Consider the following 25,338-nt stretch of genomic DNA (forward strand, 5'->3'; position numbering starts at 1 on the left):
CTGCTCTCCCATGTGAAACTACAGAGGGCTGGACACTTTGCCCAGCTTAGTAACCGGGCTGTGCTGGGGGAAGGGGCTTCCCCAGGGGAGTTAGGTGCCTAAATACTTTTGAAGATCTAAGCCACCGTCCTGCCCATCAGCAGCGGGGGGCTTAGCCCTGCCTGGCCTTTGGCAGATCTCTTTCTTTCCCCATGGACATGGCGCCCCAATTCCCAGCAACCCCCTCTCCCCACCTAGCGTAGCCCCCCCCTTCATGCCCAGCCCCCCACAACGCACAGGGAGCATCACATTCATTTCTCTCCCCACCCCCCATCTCAGTGCTTGTCCTCTTCTCATTAGTGACTCTGCTGTTTTCCCCTCCACCGAACAAAGCCCCTGAGGCCCCTTCCCTAATCCATCAGTAGAGAGGTAGGTCCCCATCGCCCCCGCTGGTTGGAGAGCAGCGCGCTCTCTGCCAGCTTGGAAGCCCTGGACAATCTTTTCCCTCTGGCCAGTGTTGCCCGAGCTACGTCGGGGGAAAAATGCGCTCTCCCCGCTCCGCTTTCCACTAAACCTCGGGCGTTAGCCACGCTTGATGAGAAAACGACAATCGATGTTCCCGTCGCGGGCAGGCTCACAGGGCCTCCGCCCTGACTCGTGGGCACACGTTACTCAGGGCCTGGGAATCGGAGGCTCTTTCTAAGGAAACTGCGCCATGTCTGAGGGTGACAAACAGGAACAGAGACCATGCTGCCTCGGGGTAGTACCCTGCCGGCTGGACCAGAGATCAGTGTGCAAAATTCAGTGGGCCAAATTTGCTCACTGGTGTAAACTTGGTCACCCCAGGGGAGAATCTGGTCGAGGCCCCATAATAACAGGCAGCTGGGCTAATGCAGCTCTCAAATCACTGCACAGAGGATGGCCAGTCGCATTATCTCTTTGGGGAAACTGAGGCACGGGGCGGCGACATGACTCTCCCATGCTAGTCCATGGCAGGAACAGAGGGAAGATCTCCTGACACCCAGACTGGGGCCCAATTCACTTGACTGTGTTGCTTCCATAGTTTCTCCTCCCCACATATCCCTACCTCCACCCCTGCCACGGAGGCCAGCAGAGGGTGGGAGCTCTGAGGTGCAGGTGACACACGGGGTTGGGAAGCGATCACTTGTATCACACAATAGCAACCCTGTTTGCTAATGAAAGGGGGGTGCTGATGGAGTCCAACAGGAACCCCAATCCAACAGACAGGGTAACTGCCCTACTACTGGTACTAGCAAGAAGTGATTGGTCCCTCCTCAGCTGCAGAAGCAGGGTTCCGGTCTCTAATCCCCTGAACGTGCATGATTTATGCCAGACATTGTGGTGATTTATTACTCTGCTAAAGGAAGATTTTTAAAATGGGCAGCTCCTGCTGGGGATCCCGAGCACAGACAGAAATGCCGGCCGGTGTCCGCTTACTCTCCATTCTCTCCAAATCTCCTTGATCCTCTCCCTCTCCAGCCGTCTCCCTTTCCCCCCATGCCAAAGCTCGGGTGCCACCGCCTTTGGAGAGGAATCACTCAGCATTCCTGGCCAAGATTCCAGCTCCTCCGGTCTCACTGCAATCACCAAAATTTTCAATCGGAAATGATCAATCTGTGAGACTTTAGCTGCTGAAAACAAGGGAGCAGGAAGGTAGGGGCTGCAGGCCAGGCTCCTTCGGCCCAGCATGGGTTTCTAACGCAACAGAAAAGGGTCATCATGGCTCTGGCTTGGCCACCTGGCCTATTTGACCTGTAGTGCTCAACCTTAAAGAGGATCTAAAGCTCTCCAGGCAGGGATTCGTGTTCCTTTGCAGTATAAATAAACCTGAAGGACTTTCCATCCTCCTGCAAAGAAGGGGAAAGGCCATTGCCATGCGGATGAGAGAAGGGGGACATAAAGACTTCCAAGGAAAGGTAACTGTAGCAACCATGCCAGCGGGCACCTGGCTAAACGTTCACCTCCTTCACAGCACGGCATCACAGAGACCTCGGCGTCCTTTCATCACACAGAGAAGCCAGAGGAACAGGAGAAAAGAAAGTCTCCAGGAAAAAAAAAAATCTCTAAAGTCTCAAACTTTGCATGGAAGGGCAGAGGGCAGGAAATGGTCCATGAGAGTAAATATAGCCTCGGCTGGTATTAGACAGATGGGCCCAAGCCAGGAAAGCTGGGCTGGGGAGAGGGAGAACAGGAGTGTGCTGGGATGGACCCTAGGGGGTTGGGAAGAAGGTGGGAGCTGGGATGGTCCCTCTGGGGTTGGGGAGAAGGTGGGAGCTGGGATGGTCCCTCTGGTGATGGGGAGAAGGTAGGGGCTGGGATGGACCATCAAGGGTTGGGGAGAAGGTGGGAGCTGGGATGGTCCCTCGGGGGTTGGGGAGAAGGTGGGAGCTGGGATGGTCCCTCTGGTGATGGGGAGAAGCTGGGAGCTGGGCTGTTCCTTTGGAGATGAGGCCTGATTCTCCCCTCGCTCGCACCAGTGTAAACCAGGAGTAGCTTGAGTGATGGCAGTGGAGTTACACCCGTGTCAGGGAGAGGAGAATCAGATGCACTGGCCAGGCACTGTGGAGATGGGGAGACAAGGACGAGGCTGGGACAGCCCTCTGGAGACATGAAGAGATGAATATGAGCAAGATGAGCTGGAATGGGGGGGATCCCCATGCCCAGACATGGTGAGAACAGCTGGATGGGGATCCCCCCTACCCACGGAACAGGGCGAGAATAGCCGGACAGGGATTTCCCCCTACCTACAGAACAGGGCGAGAACAGCGGGATGGAGATCCCCCTACCCACAGAACATGGCGAGAACAGCTGGACAGGAATCCCTCTACACACACAATATGGCGAGAACAGCAGGACAGAGATCCCCCCTACCCACAGAACATGGCGAGAACAGCTGGACCAGGATCCCCCCTACCCACAGATCATGGTGAGAATGGCTGGACAGGGATCCTTCCTACCCACGGAACATGGCGAGAACAGCTAGACAGGGATCCCCCCTACCCACGGAACATGGTGAAAACAGCTGGATGGGGATCCCCTCCACCCTAGGGACATAGGGAGACAATCTGGAGAGAACTAAAAGCTTTCAGTGTTGGGAAATTCAGACTTGCCTGATTCGCCATCGCCCTCCAATGCTGTTTTTCCCCACGGAACCAAGCTGCCAGGCGGGCCAGTGACATTACAAATGGCTGGGAGTGAGATGGCTCCAAGCCATGCTGCACATCGTTCCCCCCGGAGAGTCACAGACTCCCCAGAGCCGCCACTATGGAGATCATAGGCACCCCCGAAAGCCAACGATCTGGTAGTGCCCTGGGGCTATGGGCAATACCCCAGAACCTCAGCAGCATTTCGACACCTAACTCTCCAGCCCTTTGTCACCGGAACCTTGAAACACCTGATTCTGCCTCTGGGTGGTGCAGGTAGAGCTGTGCAGGGAGTGTTAGAAGAGACTCTAGTTTTTCTAATGGAAGTGGGGGGACCCAGGAGATTTGGGCACGGACGCTATGTGCGGCCTTGGGGAAATCATTTGAACCGGGCTTTTCCAACGGCTTCAGTTCCCATTTGCGCACTGCAAGACGTGCCCTGGTGGCCCAAATGGTTCTGAGCTCGTTGGAGAGCCTGGCCCTCTTCAGGAACTGGATCCCTTTGGAAAAGCCCCTCCCGACCATGGGCGCTGGGCCCTTGGAAGTCTGGCCTGGAGCTGTTTTGCATCTGTCCTCACTGATGTCTCTGAGCCGCCAAGGCTATACAATAGGGCTAATCCTTCCCGACCTGTTTGGTGCTGGGAGTGCCAGCTGTGTTGGCTAGTTTCTGATTGACTGCATATGTCATGTGGTTTTTTTCTCCTCTCCTCTGATTGGATGAGTGTAACTCTTGGAAGCTGGTGAGAACGCGTGTTCACGGTGAATACTTTTTCCTGGGAACTTGGGCGCTGGCGGGTTCCAGGAACGTGACCCCAAGCGAGGCACGAATGCAGCCAGAGAGAATTCAGTGTTAGGACTCGAGTGAACAGGTGGAGAAAGGCCTGTTGCAGTATTCACCCAGTGCCATCTACACACAGCTCTGCCAGCGCACCTCGGTCCCGACCTGCAGCCCCCTGCACTTTTCCAGGGACCCCTTCATACCCAACTCAACCACAGCGTCCCCTCCCCTGCCAATGCCCTTCCACTCTATCCTGCAGATCCCGCACTCCCCACCCCACTCTTCCAGTCCTGGCTAAAAGTCTTCACAAACCTTTTCCATCTGGCACTGCCAGCTCCTACAGTGCCCCCTGACATCCCTGCCCCGGGCCTCTCCTCAGCCTGCCAACTGTGCCAAGCAATGATGCTGGATCTATCAGCCTCTGGTAGCTAGACAGAGACACTTACCTCATTTCACTTAAGACCGTAGCTAGATCCTCGCAGACTAAAGGGCTCATGTATTATCAACCCTTGGCAGCAGCACCCTGCCTCCCTCCTTTACCCTCCATCACCAAATGCTGGCAAAAGAACATGAAATCAGCTTTGCTTTGGTGATTAAATGCGAGTCACTGTCTTCAGCTTTCCCCCTGGGGAAGCAGGAGTGCAAATCCCCGCCCCTGTAAGATTATAACCCTGGGTCTTGTTTAATGCAGCCCATGTCTCCGGCTGTGAATCTGGGCCCTGTTCTCCAGCTTCTCAGATCTCTACCTGCGGCAAGGGAAGAGAAAGCAGGAGGCTGCTAATGACCCATCCCCTCCCCTGGCTCCCGGAGCTGAGGTGCCAGCCTGCTGGGATCCCAGGGAAAGGGGAACTGTCAAACAAGGAGAGAACAAGGTCCATTCTGCACAATCGATCAGAGACTAGCAATGATTGCAGCTTTCCATCAGCGCCAGGTGTGCTGCAACTCTCAATCAGCCACTGGAATTGGGGACAGCTCTGGCGTGCTCTGGACAGCAGGGCCAGGAGAGACTGACTTTATAACACGAAATAAAGTGGTCTCACTCTGTGTGTCTGGTGGGGATTTTCACCCCAAGATCTCAAACCATCATATGAAGGCAGGGAAAGAGTGTTATCCCCACAATGGGGAAACTGAGGCACTGGGCTGCAAAGTGACTGGCTTGAGGTTGCAGATTGAGTCGGGGAAAGAGCCGGGAATTGGACCCAGGAGTCCTGATTCCCAAGACAGGCGCTTAACCATAATTCTATCCTTCACTCCAGAGACAATCACTCTCCCTCTGAACACTCCAGGTGCAGCCGGGTGAAATGTACCTGCTGTGTTACAGTCAGGTCCAGGAGTGTCCTAAGGAGACGCAGCTGCTGTACCATTCAGTGCTCCAGGTGTGTTGCATGGAGGAAGGTCTTAGGTACGACGCAACCAAGAATTGCACCTGGTGATAGGATTCTGCTCTGCTAGCATCTTGCCCAGGTGTAACATGCAGGCGACCTGCTCTGCTGGAGGGGTGGGGGGTTGATTCCCACCGGATCTCTGAAAGCGATCCTTGTCCCCTGACCCACATCTCCCTCCTATACAGCAATGCCTGAGCTTAGCTCAAAGCTGTATCAATCCCTCACCCTAACACGTGCCCGCCGAGGGGGCTGTGGCTTCCTGCAGCTCTGAGCCAGCCCCCCACACTCCACGCTCTCCCTCCCACGCTGCCAGTCACCTGCCTTCATTCAGAATAGAATGACTCAGTCAGGTGGGGGAAGGGCACTGGGAGGGGGTGGGGTGAGATTAGCCCCCCTTCCAGGGCTGCCTGCATTCTGCACCTCTGAGTAATGGAACCTTCTCCAGGGCGGCTGGCCCGAGTTAACTCTTTCAAGGCTGCTCTGGGCTTTAATGGGACTGGAGCCATCTGTCCCAGCACAGAGACGCAGAATGCGGCTTTGGCCACTGATCTAAACCAGAGGTGCCCAGCGGGGGCACTGGTTCTCCCCAGCGAGGAGAGCCCGTCCACGTACCATGTGAGGGACTCACTCACATCCAGGAAGCTGGGGCTCCCCCTTTGAACCCAGCACCACATGGCCCAGCGCCCAGGGCAGGCGTTTACCTGCTGGCAGAATGAGGGGTCAGACAGTACCAGCCGAGTCCATCTGCGTTTTATACTCCCCTTACCCCTGTGAAAATACCAGAGAGGGGAGAATCGGGCACTGGGAGCCAAATGCCCTGGATATTAGGAGGGGTTGGAACCCCGGTTTGCAAATGGCCCAGAATTTCATAAAGGACTGAGCCAAGCCCTTGCTCCCTCAGACTTGGAAATTCCTCTCCCCGACCCTCCAAAATCTAGAAACTCTCATCCCCTGTCCCCAAAATCTAGAAACTCTCATCCCCCCTCAAATCTAGAAACTCTCATTCCCCTTCCCCCAAAATCTAGAAACTCTCATCCCCCCTCAAATCTAGAAACTCTCATTCCCCTCCCCTGTTCAGCTCTACTGTCCAAGCTGTGGGGAGTCTAGATCCACACATAGCCTCCCCCACACTGTGTAGGTTCCCCCCATCTCCCCCAGGAAAGTAGGAGCCCCGGGGCTGGAAAGGGAGCAGGCGATGGGATACAGAGAGGCGGGCTCTGGGGTAGAATTGTCAGCAGTCCCTTATTACAAGGGACATTTCTTATTATTTCTCTGTACAAGATCGGGAGTTGCTGAGTGCTGCAAAAAGCAACAAGAAATCCCCCCGCCACCAAACAGGGGACCCCTTTCCATGTGTTGAGTTTTCAGCCTCCTGCTGGGAAAAGTCTCAGCTCTGCACAAGGCCCTGGTTCCTTCCAGCCTGGGGACAGCAAAGAGGCCATTAAGCTTGTGCGTTTCAATGGGTCAGCACCTTCCAGTTTAGGGACCCCCAACTACAGAAAGGATGTGGACAAATTGGAGAGAGTCCAGCGGAGGGCAGTGAAAACGATCAGGGGGCTGGGGAACATGACTTACGAGGCGAGGCTGAGGGAACTGGGCTTGTTTAGTTTGCAGAAGAGAAGAGTGAGGGGGGATTTGATAGCAGCCTTCAATTACCTGAAGGGGGGTTCCAAAGAGGATGGAGCTCGGCTGTTCTCAGTGGTACCAGATGACAGAACAAGGAGCAATGGTCTCAAGTTGCAGTGCGGGAGGTCTAAGTTGGATATTAGGAAACACTATTTCACTAGGAGGGTGGTGAAGCACTGGAATGGGTTCCCTAGAGAGGTGGTGGAATGTCCTTCCTTAGAGGTTTTTAAGGTCAGGCTTGACAAAGCCCTGGCTGGGATGATTTAGTTGGGGATTGGTCCTGCTTTGAGCTGGGGGTTGGACTAGATACCTCCTGAGGTCCTTTCCAACCCTAATATTCTATGATTCCCCTCCACTCAAGATATCTTATCCCACCCTGGATAGGATTCAATCCCCATGTCCCAGTTCCCCAGAGCTCTTTCCATCACCCCTCAAATTCTCTCCTGCTCCCGAAATCCTGCAGGCCCCGAAAGGCAAGACAACCTCTCACAGGATCTCCCCCTCCCTCCCAGATGCACCCAGCATCCCATTTTCTTTTCATGTCTCAGGATCGTGCCGTGGGAGACTTAATCAGCCATTTTAGTAAAGCAGTTTTGACGCTGGTGTCAGAAATTAACAGCGGCGAGCTCTGCTCCAGCCGGCACCTTGATTGAATTGAGTGTCACATAGCAATCGATGGCGAGAGCAGCAGCAATTTTCATCTCCCTACCATGGGGCAGCTCTTAGCAAAGAGAGAAAGAGAGCGAGAGAGAAATTAAAAGAGAAAAGAAGCAGGGCCGAAGGGGGGGGGAGAGCCCCCCCTCGGCAGTGGGAGAGGGACAGGGAGCGTCCCAGGGTAACTGCTTCCCAGCTGGGAGAGCAAAGAGTTTTCAGCTCCATGGAGAGGCTGTTTTAAACTGGAAGAAAAGCGAGAGGGAAGGCAGGGAGATGAGGGCTGGGCAGAAGAAAGGACTGAATGAGAGAAAGAAAACAGATGAGAGGGACATTTATGTAAATAGATAGATAGATAGAAAGATAGATAGATACAGGGGGTATATGGGGATAGATAGATAGATAGATAGATAGATAGATAGATAGATAGATGATAGATAGATAGATAGATAGATATTGGGGTATGTATGGGGATAGATAGATAGATAGATAGATAGATAGATAGATAGATAGATAGATAGTGGGGTATGTATGGAGATAGATAGATAGATAGATAGATAGAGAGATAGATAGATAGATATTGGGGTATGTATGGAGATAGATAGATAGATAGATAGATAGATAGATAGATAGATAGATATTGGGGTGTGTATGGGAATAAATAGATAAATATTGGGGTATGTATGGGGATAGATAGATAGATAGATAGATAGATAGATAGATAGATAGATAGATAGATAGATGGTGTGCGCAGGAGCAGTTGTTGTGTCCCTCTTGCTGGAGCTTGGCTGCATCAGCCCACAATGAATGGACCCTGGGCAGAAAACACTCCTTTGTCTGATATGAAAGAGCAGCGCCAGCAGCAGCAGTCAATTGCCTGGATTCTACCAGCCTCAGCAGCCTGCCCAGGCACAAGCATTGCGTGGTGCTGGCTTCACACAGCACTCACGCTCGCTCTGTACATCTCGCTCTCCTGGCTGCTCCCTTTCATCGCAGGGAGCAGGAGAAATCTCAGCCGCTGAGAAGTGCCTGCAGCAAGGAAACTAAATCACCCCGGCTTCTGCAATGCATGTGCATAGCTAGACTGGGCCCAGCAGCCACAGCCCTGAGCATGGGGTGGCACAGAGATGCCTGGCCCCTGGGGGAGCAGGGAGCTCCAGGAGGGATGGCATCTCAAGGGGCACAATGCTTCCCTGGCATCACTGTCCCATTGCATGGTGCAGCCTGTTCCCTTCGCTATGGGCCAGGCTGAAGCCTGCACCTCACCCTTCCCCACCTCCACTGGAAGATGCACAGAAAAAGTAGCCCCTCTGCTAATCCTGAGCACAAGAATCTAGCTTTTGTGGGGGGCAAATGATGCATGGAGTCCCTCCCTGGCCCACGGCCTCTGCTCACCAGCTTTGTAGGGTTCTTGGGATGGGGAGTAGGAAACAGGCTGAGGTGTCAGGGATGGCCATGCAGGGCCCTGCGCATGAGATCATCAGCCCAGCTGGGCTTGGTTGAGTGGCCCAGGGTTGGGTGGGAGTGATTTCATGGTGAGGTTCAATGTGCCCCACGCTCTGGATTTGGGAGGCAGGGTGCTATAGGGGCACAGGGTGCCAGCAGAAGGTTGCCGCTCTGCAACAGTCCTAATGTGAGAGAACAAGATCAAACCCAAACATGCTGCTTACTGCGGAGCCTGTTCGTCAGCATTCTGCTGTGATGTCATCTCTGCTGAGTCGATAGATCAGCATTCTGCTGTGATGTCATCTCTGTGGAGCCAGTGCTGTCAGCATTCTGCTGTGATGTCATCTCTGCTGAGTCGATAGATCAGCATTCTGCTGTGATGTCATCTCTGTGGAGCCAGTGCTGTTAGCATTCTGCTGTGATGTCATCTCTATTGAGCCAATTGATCAGCATTCTACTGTGATGTCATCTCTGTGGAGCCAGTGCTGTCAGTGTTCTGCTGTGATGTCATCTCTATTGAGCCAATAGATCAGCATTCTGATGTGATGTCATCTCTATTGAGCCAGAGCTGTCCGCGTTCTGCTGTGATGTCATCTCTATGAAGCCAGTGTTGTCAGCTTTCTGATGTGATGTCATGTCTATTGAGCCAATAGATCAGCATTCTGATGTGATGTCATCTCTATTGAGCCAATAGATCAGCGTTCTGATGTGATGTCAACTCTGTGGAGCCAGTGCTGTCAGCGTTCTGCTGTGATGTCATTTTTATGGAGCCAGTGCTGTCAGAGCCCTTTTTAGCACCCTCTCCTCTCCGTTCAGCAGCTGTTCCGGAGCATGTCGATAAGTCATCCCTTGGCTTCTTACAGCAGGAATGTGAGTTCTGGCTGGACTCCCTGCCCCGTTGGCTCCCGACCAGCAGCACAAACCAAGCAGCGGATGCCCTAGTGGTGCTGACAGCAGAGCAGCATTGTGTAGGGTCCCCTTGCAGCGGATGCCCTAGTGGTGCTGACAGCAGAGCAGCATTGCGTAGGGTCCCCTTGCAGCAGATGCCCTAGTGGTGCTGACAGCAGAGCAGCATTGCGTAGGGTCCCCTTGCAGCGGATGCCCTAGTGGTGCTGACAGCAGAGCAGCATTGCGTAGGGTCCCCTTCTCGGCTGCCCATCAGCCTGACCAAAAGCGTATGACTTGCACGCCTCATGTTTGGCTCCTGGTGGGGCCCACTAGATATATAGATGCCTCTGAGAAGGATCCTAAAGAGCGATAGCAGCTTTTAAGGGGCTCGTTTCCTCCTTTGCAATCTCCAAAGCAATCACATAGATTTTCGTCTTTATGGATGAACTCTATTAAGTTAACATTCCTCTCCCCTGCTTCCTCGCGCGGAGCAGGGAGTCAGGGCCTGGGCGACGGAAACGAGATCATTAAAGCAGAAAGAAAAATACATTAGAAATGTTCAAATGCTCAGTCTACCCTGAAATGTGCTTAACTCATTCCTGAGTAAACAATGAGAGTGAATTATTCACAATTAGTTTTCATTAGAACGGCACCGTCACCTCTCCCTGCTCGTTTACTTCTCGTCGAGTGCTCCCCCTTCGCTGCTGACAGAGGATGAGTTTTGCCAGCGACCGGGTGACCAAGTTGGGGCAGACAGGGCTAGGGGAGGGGGACAGGAACTAGACCGGAGCAGGAACATGCCCTGGCGGTGGCAGTGGAAAGTGACGCTGGTTCCGCTACCATGGCCAAAGTTCCTCTAACAGTCGGCAGCTGAGCAGCGGAGGGAATAGAGCACAAGCAGCTGAGACACCAGACACAGGCAGGGGATCACTTTCAAAAGGGTCTCAGTGACTTAGGAGCCTAACTCCCATTGATTTACAATGAGGCTTAGGGGGAGATTTTCAAAGTCACAAATAGCATGTCAACGCCTAACCCCTACTAACTTCCAATAGGAGTTAGGTGCCTATATGACATCGGTGTCTTCTAACAGCATCTTCTTTAGGCTCCTAAGTCACTTAGGGTCTGTCTACAGTGCAGCTGGGAGGGAGCCCCACAGCCCGTGTGATAAATGAATGGGGGGAGCTCCCTTTTATGGACACCCAGCCAGCCAGTTAGCTATAAAGTCCTTCTTGGTGGCTTCTTCCTTTACCTGTAAAGGGTTAAAAAGTCCCCCAGGTAAAGAAAAGGGAGGGGGCACCTGACCAAAAGAGCCAATGGGAAGGCTAGAACTTTTTTTAAAATGGGGGGAAAAAGCTTTCCCTTTGTCTCTCTGTTGTTCTCTCTAGGCTGAAGAGAGGTGGGGCAGCTGGACACTCTGTAAAGTTTGGACCAGGTATGAAAAATCATCATCCATCCCTAGAAGGATTCATGGGGACAAGGAATGTTTAGATAGACGCGATCAGGTTTATTTCTTTTATTTTCGGTAAGGCTTGCAGACTCCTCTGTGCTAACTCCAGCTGCTTTCATTTGCTTGTAACCTTTGAGCTGAACCCCCAAGAAAGCTAGTTTGGGGGCTTAATTTTTAGAATCGCTCTTTTAAAATCTAGCAAAAGCCTAATTTGCCAATGTATTTTCTTTCTTTTTGTTTTTAATAAAATTTACTGTTTTTTAAGAGCTGGATGGGCTTTGTGTCTTAAAAAGTCTGTGCATATGTTTTTCAATTAGCTGGTGGCAACAGCTGGTTTCCCTCTTGTTTTCTTTCTTGGCTTCCCCGAGGGAGGGGTGGAAAAGCCAAGGGGGCCTCAGGAAAACTTTGTAAGTGAATTTTCCAGGATTTGCAAGAGGCAGTTTTTCACTTGGGCGGTGGCAGTGTTTACCAAGCCAAGGTCAGAGAAAAGCTGTAACCTTGGGGGTTTAATACAAGCCTGGAGTGGCCAGTATTATTTTCAGAATACTTTTGGGCCCCAATCTTCTGCATTCGGAGTGCCAGAGTGGGGACTCAGCCCTGACAGCCCATGCAGACGGACTCATACCAGCAGGGCTCGAGCTAATACTGTACATATAGCTGCGGTGAAGTTGTGTCATGGGTTGGCGCTCAGGGTCTTAAGCCTAGGAGGTCAGGGGGGCTTCAGAGCCCAAAGCGCAACCCCCCCAACTATTTTTAGTGCCCAGCCCCGTTAGCATGAGTCTGTCACTGGCAGGCCCCCTCCAGCTGCAGTGTGAACATACCCTCGGGGGCTGTTGCAGACCGTATGGCCTGAAGGCCTAACAGCCTTGGGTCACTGAGACATGAGCACCTGAGGCAGGTGAGTCTACCTCTGCTGCCCAAAGCAGGGAGCTGCAGGCCTGCCTGTGACATCTCTGCCCTTCCCCCAGAACCCAACCAGTCTCGGATAGTGACCCCTGGCTCCCTCCCCCCCAAAAACAGGTAGAACCGGGTGACAAAAGCCACCTCAGTGGGGAGTGTGACTGGTGTGCTTCAATGAGGAGAAACAGCCCTCCCTAGAGGGGAGCCTGTCCGCTGTCTCCAAACACCTTTGCACTAGGCCATAAGAGCCCAGCATCCACCAACGTGCTGGATTTGGGGCTTGGCTGCGCAACATGTATCAATCGATTACTGATCAGTTCCACCAATCTCTGACTCCAGCCAGCGAACCATCTACAGCCCAGCCTGAGGTGGCTGGGACAATTTGTATAGTGGGGGGGCTGAGAGTCATTGAACCAATCTGTAAACCCTGTCTGTGATGGAAACCACTTCAGCAGCACCCCTAGTTCCAGCTCCTCCAGCCCAGCCTGTTCGCTGTACCCTTTGCCCCAGCAGAACTGGGGGGAACTCTACGATCTAATGGGACGTCTCCACCTCTAGCTTCCAACATCAGCCGCACAATTTTCTAGGCTGCCATATGCCGCCAAACTGGGGCCAGGTGGGCTCGCTCACTGAGGACTTGTCAGGTTTTGGCTCGTCCTTCTCTGTCCGTCCTGGATATTCCCTGGTGCTTTGACAAGCTGAGCTGCAGCCCCCTTCTCTCTCCTCTCCTGTGCACCTCGCTCAGCAGCTAATGCAGGAGGCTGAATGCCTGAGCATGATCTTCTGCTCGGTTCCTCCGCTGACACCTGGTTTACACTGGCACGGGACCCGCCTGCCTTTCCTTCCATTCCTTCCCCCTCTCTCAGCAGATGATTTAAAGAAATGCAGGAGTGCAGGGGAGAGCCACTGCCTTTGCAGCTGCCTCTCACTCCCTCTAATCCTCTGCTGCAAATGTGCGATTTACCCCAGCGAAACGCCCGCCTGGGATCTGTCTCTTCCCATTAAGCATCGGGGCAGGGATAAATTGGGGATGAGGCGGGGAGCGGGAGGCTCGAAGCATATGATCTGGTCTTGGCCAAAGCACTACAAATTAGTTTGCACGGCGATGGAGTGGAAGGCTGCATTCCCCCTCATCCCCGCTATCAAGCTCGAAGGGGATGTCTGCATCCTATATAGGGAGACAAATATATGTGTATATATCTCTCCCTTCCCAAGAAAATGGCTGCAGAGAAACAACTTATCTCCGCAGAGCCAGAGCCCAGGGGCCAGCAGCAGCCAGAACTTCAAAGAGAATCTATGAACATGGCATATGCCCAAAATAATAATAATAAATAGGGAGATGTCAGTTGTTTGGTTCACCCTAAGTGCTTCCCACCTTCCGAGCCTATAGATCTGTATTGACGCAGTTTGTCCTAGCTCTTCAAAGCAACTCGCCACGAGGAAACGCTACATTATCCTAATTGCCAGCTGGGCTATCTTCAGTGGCTTCAGTGAGAGGGCCGGGCAAGCAGCCGGGAGGGCTGGGGTGTGAATGGCGTGGGCGAGAGGGTGTGTTGGGAGTCATTAAGAAAGGGAGAGATAATAAGACAGAAAATATCACTGTGCCTCTGTATAAATCCCTGGTACGTCCACATCTTGAATACGCCGTGCAGATGTGGTCGCCCCATCTCAAAAAAGCTTATTGGAATTGGAAAAGGTTCAGAAAAGGGCAAGGAAAATGATTAGGGGTATGGAATGGCTGCCCTAAGAGGAGAAATTAATAAGATTGGGACTTTTCAGCTTGGAAACGAGATGACTAAGAGGGGATATGAAGGAGGTCTATAAAATCTGGAGAAAGTAAACAAAGAAGTGTTATGTACTCCACAAAACACAAGAATTAGGGGTCACCAAATGGAATTAATAGGCAACAGGTTTAAAACGAACAAAAGGACGTATTTTTTCACACACCACACAGTCAACCTGTGGAACTCCTTGCCAGAGGATGCTTTGAAGGCCAGGACTATAACAGGGTTAAAAAAAAAACCCTATATAAATACAAGGAGGATAGGTCCATCAATGGCTTTTAGCCAGGATGTGTCCTAGCCTCTGTTTGCCAGAAGCTGAGAATGGGCAAGAGGGGATGGATCACTGGGTGATTCTCGGTTCTGTTCAGTCCCTCTGGGGCACCTGGCATTGGCCACTGTCAGAAGACAGGACACTGGGCTAGATGGACCTTTGGTCTGACCCAGTAGGACTGTTCGTATGTTCTTATGTTAAGGGCAAGCCCCGTCACCTTAAAGGAAGCTTTGGGGAACCTGGCTGAGAGGCAGTGTGGCTCAGTGGGGAGAGGACTTGACTAGGTTTAGCAGACTAGGTTCTAGTCCCGCGTCTCTCATGATCAGCTGTGTGACCATAGATAAATCGTTTCCCAGCCTACCTTGGGTATAATGACTGGATTTTGAGGCTTCACTAATTAACAAACCCTTTGAGAGCCGTCAAGGTCCGCTGCCATGTGGGGTCATTAGAAACATCAAGGTACTTGACATGGCAAGGGTGGGAAATTCAGCAAAATGGCCACCTCTCCTTCCCGGTGCCATGGTAACAATGACTGCGGTTGCACAGGGCCTGGTTCTCCAATGAGACTAGGGCCCAAAGGGGCTCCCACGTGGGCTCGGGTTCCCTTTGCACGAGCACGAGAAGCTGCCTGATCCTGGTGCAGTTGTTTACACTAGTGCCAAGGGAGTGTGCAATATCAGAGCAGTAGCATTTTACATGCTGGTGAAAAGGGCTGCCCGGTGGTGCCGGGTGGAATCCGACCCCAAAAGCTTTCAGAAGGGACAGGGAATGGGATACAGGCCCATGCACCACTAGGTCACTGTTCAAATCTTGCCCAGACTGGCAGGGACTGATACCCGATCCTTTCTGACTGCTGCTTGGTCGGGGGCATATGTGAGATGAGTTGGCAAGTCTCAGCTCAGTTCTAGCAAACAGGCATCCGTGTGCCAAACTGCACTCTATAGCTGGAGCTAGATCTCAGCAGAGGGGCCACGGCTGGGCAGGCCGTGGGTCATGAGTGGAGGGGTGGGTCCGTTAGGTCACACTGGCAGCATACATGTGCCCGCCCGGTGCTTCTGGAGCTGCCTCGCTGAGCCCCAGGCGGCCAGAAGCAGCCGTTCCCCGAGGCTTGTCACATTCCTCATGCGCTTCCCCGCAGAAATCAGCCCGCAGACAGGTAGTGATTTGTAAATATTAAAAAACCCTCAAATTGTAGGTTTGCAGCACTGCCTTAATACACTGCCTGGCTGTGGTGACGCATGCCGCAAAGGGACTGCTTTCTGCTGCTGCAGAGAGCAGACATGTCTCAAAGGGGGCCTAGCCCCACGCCCCCCCAATCCCATCAGACAATTTATTTCAGACCCAGAAATCCAAGGCTCCCAAAGCATCCCAAGCCCACTCAGCTCTTAGCCCCATCGCATACACCTCTCATCGTCGCACTGGGCCACTCAGTGGCTTTTGGGCTATCTGGTGAGATCCCATCATACCTATCTGCCATCTCCCACCATCTTCACCCAGAGCACGGTGGAGGTCCCTGGGGACTCAGGAGACCTGGCTTCAAATCCTGGTTCTGCCCCAGACTCCCTGGGAGACCTCAGGGGAGGCACGTCACCTCCCATGCCTCAGTTCCATCTCTGGAGATATTTAAGAGTAGGTTAGAAAATGTCTATCAGGGATGGTCTAGACAGTATTTGGTCCTGCCATGAGGGCAGGGGACTGGACTCGATGACCTCTCGAGGTCCCTTCCAGTCCTAGAGTCTATGAGTTTCCCATCAGTAAATTGGAAATGATAAACCTACCCCCATCTGTCCTGTCAGCGTAGACTGTAAGCTTGTCAGGGCAGGGAGAGTGCGCATAACCCTAAGAGACCCATGAGCTCAGCTGGGACCATTAGGTTTACCCTACCTCTATTAATGAAGTTCGTTGCTGAGTTGCTCTGAGCTCGTGCTGTATGGCATGCTTCGTTATCCTCTCCCGGTTTGTGACAGGGCTGGCCCGACGAGCCGGGTGCGTTCTGGGGTTCATTACAGCACTGGTCCCGACAAGCCACTGCACACAGCCCATCTGAGCACTTTGCTGTCCTCCGTGGGCTGCCTGGCAAGGCCTCCACCCAGGTCCCTCATGCCTTTGGTTTCTGTTGTTGCTGGGAGGCATTTTGTGGCAAGTATCATTTATGTCACCGCGGGGCCAAGAGAGTCTCTTTGGAGAGTAGATCTGTCTGGAGCGCAGGGAGGGAAGGGGGTAGGGTGATCAGATGTTCCGATTTTATAGGGGATGTCCCAATTTTGGGGTCTTTTTCTTATATAGGCGCCTATGACCCCCCACTCCCGGTTCCGATTTTTCACATTTGCTGTCACCCTAGAAGGGGGGCCGGTTCCAGGTGCATCGTGTCTTTTTAATTCTGCTGAGTGGCAACACCCCTTCCCCCTGCTGCAGACTGGACCTTGCCCCTTCAAGCCCCCCACTCCCCGCCTTGTCCATCACAGGAGGCTGATGTCGCAGCTATTCCAGGCTGGAGTCCCGCGCCTGGGCCTTGGCGAGTCCTCACCTCCCTGCTGCGCCCTCTCACCTGCTGTCTCTCGCTTCAGAGATAATGATAATTGCTCTCCATTAAAGGATCCCCAAGCACTTTCTACACAGATTAGCCCAGCCACCCAGGGAGGCAGCTAAGTGTTAACTCACCCAATTTCACATAGCGGTGAACTGCCAAGCTAAATGACTCACTTCAGGCGACAAGCTGGCAGCAGAGCTGAGGACAGAACCCAGGAGTCCTGCCAGGCGTGACCCTCTCCATGTGCCTGGCTAGGATTTCGGACCAACCAAAAACACAGGAACTGAGCACATCCCTCCCAGCAGTAGTTAGCACCAGTTGCTTCAGAGGCAGGTGTAAAGAACCCTGCAGATGTAGAATAATCTACACCCCCCCACACGCACACACTCAGAGTTTATCCAAATCTCTGATAAGTCGAGTTCATCTTAAACCCTGAAGTACGAAATTGACTCGCCCTTCCAGCACTCTGAGCACTCCCTGTTAAGCATCCCGCTTTGGACCTTGCCAAATTTGTGGCCTCCGTGATGTCCAGTGGCAGTGAGTTCCGCAGTCTTCACACACATTGCTTTACACAGAGACCAGTGCAGGATGGAGCAGGATTTCAGGGGCTAGATTTTCCACTGGTATAAATGGATATGACACCCCCTCTGTTTAGCTGGTTTACAGCAGTTGGCCCTGGGAGTTTCGCCTGTGGATGGTGAATGAAAGACCCCCCCAGGAGCTGGGACACAGCCCTGACTCCCAGCCCCCATGCACTAAACATTAGAACATAGCAGCAGGCAAGCGACGCAATGGAGAAGAATCCTGGAGCTGCTTAAGTCACTTGAGCCCAGGGCCTGTGGGACTTAGGCTCCTAAATACCTTTGAGGATCTGGGTCTGGCATCCTTGCCCACTGGCCAGAATAAAGGGAGCAGGAGGAGCTGGCTTCAGCGAAGCACCAAGCACCGGCTTAAACTCCATTGAAGTCAGTGGGACTTCAGCATGTGGCAAGCGCTTTGGCTGAATCGGATCCTGTAGGCCCATGGGAAGCCCAGGGCTGTGTGGGGGCTGCATGTCTAGAATCCCCAGCGGTTTTGGTTCCCAAGCCCTGACCTACCTTCTGCCTTGGGGAGCCCCAAACCCAACCACCTTGGAACCTATTTGCAATATTTACTAAGGCCTAATGATGAGCATAATTAGCAGGGGACTGTTCCTGCTGCAGAGATCTTTGAAAGTTAAAAATACCATCGCCGCCTGGCTCAGGGAGGCGGCTCCACAGAGCCAGGCCCAACATCAAAACCCGAGTCTCCTTTTACCTTGGAGGATTAATCCTTTTACATCTACTTTTGCAAATAAGGCTCGTTTGCATAGACTGCCGCACAGCCCAGCGCCTTTCCTCCCTGCAGATAGGGGCCGTCGGACCTGCCCTGCCTGCTGGGCCAGGAATCTGGGGCTATGCCACGGGCACTGCCAGACCCCAGTTCGGTTCCAAAACCACAATGATGGGCATAAGACACCGAATGACAGAGGCTCAGCTGGGCCTAATGGTTCATATGGGCAAACTCTTGCAAGACTGCTGTGTCTCCCTGTGCATATGGGCAGCGCCTAGCTCATTGTGGGAGCCACCAATATAGCAAATCATTTTTCAGGGAGGGTTCCCATGGATGTGCTCAGCACCTGGCACAACCTGATTTCCACCAAGGAATAATCATCCTGAAAACCTTCCACAGTGAAACATCTTGAGGTAAAATCACAGGAGAACCTCTGTTCTCACGAGCTCGAGAGATTTATATTATCTACCTACCTATCCCCGTACGTACCGGGATATCTATCGTTCTGTCTATCTCTCTAGCAATCTACTGGCAGTCCGTATATTGTGCAGCCTCGTATATCTTGTTGCCTGGCTCGGGAAAACAGACCTCCTACCAGCTCTAATCCAGAACCCACAATTGTAGAGAGGGCAGCTTTGAATCCAGCTGCCTGGGAATTGCAGGAGGGACTGACTTTGGGGTTGCAGTTTGCCTGGGCAGATTCCTTCGCCTGATGGCTGCACCGGGTAACAGCTGTAGAGGAACGGCACTGTTTATTAGTGGCCTATTAATCTGTTAATCATTCGGTGCAAATGAAGTGAGTGTGTCTATGCAAATGCTGGGTCCTTTGCATACGTCCCTGAATTCCTTTCTCATTCATTACTGCCTGGAAACCACAGGCCTGATGTCTAGGAAAACACAGCAGATATGTACATTAAACAGCCAATTAAAAAATTAACAGATTCAAACTGAGCCTGATTTGCATGTGCAAATTAACGTAATTGCCGCCATTTCTCCCAGCCCTCCAAGGCACAGCTATGGAAAGGGGCTCCCCATGGCATCTCTAGCTGGCAGGTGCTGCCTTTAATGTTATTAACCCATTGCAACAAACAGCAGGCGTACCCTCCGCTGCATGGAACAGGAACCCAAGGAGCATGTGTCTCAGCCCCTGTACCGCTAAGCCAGGATGGTGATTCTCCTACACCTCAGCTGTGTGGGGCCTGTGTGTTTGGCGCGGGAGAGGGAGAATCTGTACTGCAGCTCCTGGGAGGACCAGTGCATGATGGCTGGGGAGAAGAAAAGTGAATTGGGGCAGGGACTAGCCCCATGGTGTAGGGTAGCGAGCAGCTGTAATGCAATCCAGCTATGCTGAGCTCTGGCAGTGGGGGGAACTCGCTCTGAGAATCCCTGAACTTCCCTAGCTGACGCAAGGGTCTCCTCTGCCCCTGCTCCCAGCCCCAGTGTTGTTAGCATGACGGGGGGTGTCCCAATTGCACTGTACCATGGCTGTTTGTTACATCCCCAGGGTCCATGGGGAACCACGGGCACCAGAGAGGCAGTTTGTGCAGCAGGAGCTGGATAGCCCCTATGCTGCCCCAGGATACGGGGAGCTGCCTTCGAGCACCTCCTTGCATCCCCGTCCCCAATGCAAGTGCAGGGCCGGGGTGACCAAGGATCAGGCCCCAGAGAAGAAATTTGCCACGGCATTTAAAATTCTCCCTCTCGCCCTTCCCCCTCTCCCAGGCACAGGTGCCTCCCATGAGCCTTTGCCACCAGCTATGTCCAGGCTCCAAGGGGAACATGGGGGTGGAGGTACCTGGCAGGGTCAGGTGCTCTGGAGAGGAAGCTGCACCTTGCACTGTGTCATTTCCAGGTAGAAGAGGAGCAGGGGTAAGTAGAGTCTAGGCTGCCGCAGAGCCTGGGGCCAGCTCAGGAGGAGAAGGGGGGACAGAGAGGGAGATGCTCTCGGAGGGCGGATGATGACACCTCATGCTCTGGAGATGGCCCAGCTCCTTCCAAAGCTGTTCCCCACATTTCAGATGCAGAAAGGGGAAGACATTTGAAGGCTGGATTTGTCCAGCCTCTCTGAGCATTGGTATTAAGGGTAAGAAGACTTCTGAAGACTCAGGTCTTGGCGTGGTGGGTCACTCTTATTATGATCCCCATTTTACAGATGGGGAAACTGAGGCACAGAGCAAGGCAACGATCGAGGGTCTACAGAGACTCAGTGGCAGAGTTGGGGACAGAACCCAAGAGTCCTGACTCCTAGCTCCATGCTCTGATTACTAGACCACACTCCCTACTAGTGCTGGGGATGGAACCCAGGAGTCCTGATTGCTGCTCCCATGCTCTGGCCACTAGCCCACATTCCCTCCACTTTTAATGGCAGCAGAGCGGAAAACATGTGCACATGTACACAACCCTAAATGGATGTACATAGGCACACTCATGTGCACACATGCACACAGGTTCACTCCCAAGCATGCAGGCATGCACACATTCCACTCTGCACATGCACACACATGCACTCCGACATGCACACACACACACACACACACTCCACCCTGCACACACATGCACTCCCATGTGCACCAGCACACACTCCTAAGCATGCACACACACACACACTCCACCCTGCACATGTACACACATGCACTCCCAAGGGCATACAGACACTCCCAGGCATATGCGCGCACACACAGACACACACACTCCATCCCGCATACGCACACACAATTCCCACATGCACACACACACACACACACTTTCAGGTGCACACACACACACTCTATGCACTCCCAGGCGTGCACACACACACACACTCCACCCCTCACATGCACACACAATTCCCATATGCACCTGCACACACTTTCAGGTGTACACACATGCACACACTCTACCTCACACATGCATTCCCAGGCACATATACACACATGCACCCCCAAGTGCACATGCACACTCTAAGGTGCACACACACACACACACACACACATATGCACTCCCCAACATGCACATGCCTTCGGCATACAGATGCCATTTAGGGTGACCAGATAGCAAATGTTTAAAATCAGGATGGGAGTGAGGGGTAATAGGAACCTATATAAGAAAAAGACCCAAAAATCGGGGCTGTCCCTATAAAATCGGGACATCTGGTCACCCTAATGCCATTCACTGACCCGCCCCACTCCAGAGCAGCCCCAGGGTGCCATGTGTGCCAGCAGGGACCCTTTGTACCGCCTGGGGGCGTTTGAAGTGAGCGGGCTGGTTCCCTGCCCAGTTCCAAGCCCCAGGTGGGTGGATCTGGTGCGGCAGGCCCCACGAGATGAAAGGCACCGAGCCCCGGGGAGGCTGAGATGAAAGGCAGGCCTGACTCTCACACACAGAAATTCACACTCGCAGATGCCAGCCCGGCCCCCTCTGGCTGATTTGCCTTGCATGCAGGCAGCGGAGTGCCACCAGTGACGGGCAAAGCGGCTGCGTGCCAGGGCCAAGCTGCATTTCCCACGACGGTGCCAGGGGACGTCGCTTTTTCCCAGCTTCTCTTCTCTGTTCCCAGCTGCGACAGCAACCACTGAGATTAGCGGCACCCCCTCTTCCTCCACCCCACGCTCCTTTACAGACCCTGTCACCCTGCTGCGCTTCACCATGGAGATTAAAGGTAGCCGCTTCTCTCCTCAACTGAGCCATGCTCTGCCATTTCATTAGGGAGGCTTTCCTGACAGCCGGGCTTTGGAGATGGGGGACTAGAAAGGAGAGCAGCTCTGGCAGCCTCTGGGGAGGCGAGGGATGCTCAGCGTGAAAATTAATCAGCACAGAGACATAGCGGGGATGAGCCACAAGAAATCCCAGCTAATGGGCCGGTGGCCCAGCCCCCAGCCCCGGCCCCACGGGTGGGTTCCTTCGCCCTACTATAGCCCCTGCCCGCCACAGATCTCAAAGCACTTCACAAGCAGCCATGAATGTGGTGACCTGCAATAGGGAAGCGTCATTATCCTTCTTTTCCCTGGAGGGGTGGAAATTAAGGCAACGGAGCAGGGAGGCGAGCGAGTCACAGGACCCGAATGGCTCGCTCCCGGCTCTAATCACTAGACGATGCTCCTTCCCTGCGTCCTCTTCTACCAGCCCCAGAAATCCTGGCACTGCAGCTGTATCCCAGCCTTTGCCCTGTGTTATCATGAGCGAGTATTATTTGTATTGCGGTAGAGCCTAGGAGTCCCAGCAATGGACCAGGACCCCGTCATGCTAGGCGCTGTACAAGGACATGATGGTCCCTGCCCCATAGAACTTCCACCCTAGAGTGGCTGTCCCACACTCTGCCCTCGCCTGCAGCTTGCATCCCAGCCCTGCTATCTGTGCCATTCGGGTTTGGAGCCCGCTTTGCCCTGCGCAGGGGGCAGGGAATGGCGATCACAGAGGAAAGGCTGATGAATTCGCCTTGGCTTTGTGAACACAAACAAGAATTGGCAAGGGTCACAAAACCCCCACAGGGCCACTCTTCCCTTGTCCAAACACAAAGCCCACTCCAACTGCCCCTTGCTCCACCGAAGCAGCCCATGGTCCTCAGTCGACTGATGGACCAGGCCTGGGCTTTCATGTATATGGTGCAACACTGTGTGGTTCCTAGGACAGGGCATTGGGTTGGGGTTCAGGAGGCTGAGATCTTCAGAGGTACATAGGCTCCTAACTCCCAGTGAGATCAATGGGACTTGGGCACCCAAGTGAACCCCAGCATCTGTCCCAGATCCGTGTCAATGGGGCAAAGCCCTTATGGAACCGGCAGTGATTGAAAAAGAGCTGATTGGCTAGACAAACTGTCAATCATCCAGAAAGACAAGGGCGGGACTTCCCTTCTCTGCAAAGGCTTCTGGGTAGGGAAGCTGTCTATAAAATCCCTGGCTTGGGGCTCACTAGGGAGCTGGAGTTGTGAGGCTGGGGAGGCAGGTTGCTGGGACCTGGTGGAGGCAGCTGGAGCATGGTGGATGAGTGAATGGAGTGATGTCAGATTATGGAACAATATCCTTTGTTGTTCTTTTGTTTGTCGGTTATTTGTGGTTTTTTTGCCTAAACCCCTCTGTACTGGGGCCCACCTGCAGGTTTGTTTGGGCCGCCTACTGCTGTGCTCTGCTGTGGCCTCCCAGTGACATCCAGGGGAGTTAGGTGCTGAGATCCCTTTGCGGGACTGAGCCTGTCCCAAATCTGCCATTGGCCTCCTGGGTGACTTTGGGCAAGTCCTTTCCCCCTTTGCTGTGCCTCTGCCCCACCCCTTTGTCTGCTTAGACTCCAAGTTTTTGAGAGGCTAGGACTGTCTCTCACCACATGGCTGTGTAACACCTTGGGGCTATTGAAGTATAAATCCTAGTGCTAATAACAACCAGAGAGGATGGCACCTGCAGCGGGAAGGACTTCCAGCAGAAGATCTTTAAGAAGCTGGAGGATAGGGAGCTGCGGATGGCAGGCAGGTGCTCCCTCTCCAGCCCTGGAGACTGGGACTTGGAGGCTACTTGGTTAGAGAGGTTCTGCCTCCTGGCTGTTCTCAGCACCAGCTTTGCCTCACAGCACGACTGAAAGCCAAGCCAGCGCATATGCCTCGTGGCCAGTGCCTGGCTGCTGTCCCCCCATAGCGCAACACGGGACATTAGCCCTCCCGCCCTTGCAAGCAGGGAGGAGGTGGAGAGAAATCCGGACCTCAGCAGAAGCTATGCATGTTGAGCTTCTTTGGAAGGATGCACCAAAAAATGTCAGGCAGGCAGAGGAGAATGGGCTACAATCCAGCAGCCATGGAATAGAATAAATATGCTGATATCCTACGGGAGAGCAGTAGCTCCAGAGGACTTTCTCTGTCCATCCCCACATGTACTTCTCTGTCTAACCATCACCAGACCATCTGCAGGGAATGCTTTGTCCCGATAACACCCCAGGGGAGGCAGAGTGGAGTTAACACAATCAGAATGTGCCCAGGACATGAGGTGTGATGCCTCACGGGATTCCCTCCCCCTCCCTGTCCCATATCACCCCTCACTCCCCGGAACAGCTTGGACACCTGCAGGCCACTCCTCCCCGCGCCCCCAAAGCTGAAACTCAGGATCTCGGCCTTCCTGTCTTACAGGAAGTGTGATGGGATCGTTACTGACCCTGAGTCCCTTATGGGAAGAATGGCAGCACCGTGCCCCCCCTAGGACCACACAGGGCCTCAGTACTGGCTCAGAAGGGAGCAGCACTTTTTCCCTGTCAGGCTCAACCAGGCCTGATGCTGCTTAGCTGGGGAGCTCCTCTAAGGCTGGTCCTGACCCTCAGGCCTCATTGGGAAACGCAGGTAATGACACGGGATCCTCTGTAACCAGATCTGTTTTGAGGACCTCAGTAACTCAGCTGGAAGCTAGGGGTGTGTTGCAGGAGCAGGGAGGGTCTATGGCCTGCAACGTGCAGGTCAGACTATTGATCATGAGGGTCGTGTCTGGCCTAATCAAGGCCTGGGAATGGGGCCTCGAGCAGAGGGATGCTAACAGGAGCCACCACGGTAGGGCAGGGCACTTACCCAGCGAGGGGTGTCGGAGCAGTCGGCATGGCGGCAGAGGGGGAGGCCACTATCCCTGTTGCTGGAGTTCTCTCTGCCTAGCACAGCTCTGGTATCTGCTGCTCCCTGCAGGGTTGTGTCCTGGCTAGGGGCTTACCGCCCTGAGGCTGGCTGGAAGGATGGGGAAAGATGCCTTGACTGACCGGCTGGAGCCGGGGGGTGGTGGGCTGACTCTGTGCCTTCTCTTCCATGGAAGGTGTCTCTCTTCTCAGCCAAAGGTGGTTGACAGGTCGCAGTACCGCAGGGACCTTTTCCTAGGGGATCAAGCCAGTTCTTGGGCCTGATCTAGGACCAGATCCCCACTGGTGCAGCAATTCCTATGCAAGTTGGTGGGCCCCACCGGCTGGAGCTCAGTGAGAGCTGTAGGTGCTGAGCGGGTCCCTAGCACCCCGGGATTCGGCTCTGTAGGCTGCATATCCCCCATCCGGAGATCTGGTGGCTTCCCAGTGCTGAGAGCTGTAGATGGAAGGAACCGTCCTTAGTGCGCTAGGCTGGAATCCCCGAAGGCCTGACTTAGTTCACGAGCGGGAAGGGCGCTGTACCGACACTACGAGCGGGGACCTGCCCACGTCCTCGGAGCATGGCTCAGTACACAATGAACAGCAGCGGGGAGCCGAGGGGCTGA

General features: G+C 53.6%; 1 long non-coding RNA gene across 1 annotated transcript in view; it reads right to left on the minus strand.

The window, feature by feature from the left end:
* The window catches only part of LOC115638708, a 72,863-nt gene that overhangs the window by 34,682 nt on the left and 12,843 nt on the right, over positions 1-25,338 (minus strand). The window contains exon 3 of the long non-coding RNA XR_003997505.1: positions 24,675-25,169. This is a non-coding gene — a long non-coding RNA (uncharacterized LOC115638708). The remainder of the gene's footprint in view (positions 1-24,674; positions 25,170-25,338) is intronic.

The sequence above is a fragment of the Gopherus evgoodei genome, chromosome 22, assembly GCF_007399415.2.
Source record: "Gopherus evgoodei ecotype Sinaloan lineage chromosome 22, rGopEvg1_v1.p, whole genome shotgun sequence".
Classification (NCBI taxonomy): Eukaryota; Metazoa; Chordata; order Testudines; family Testudinidae; genus Gopherus; species Gopherus evgoodei.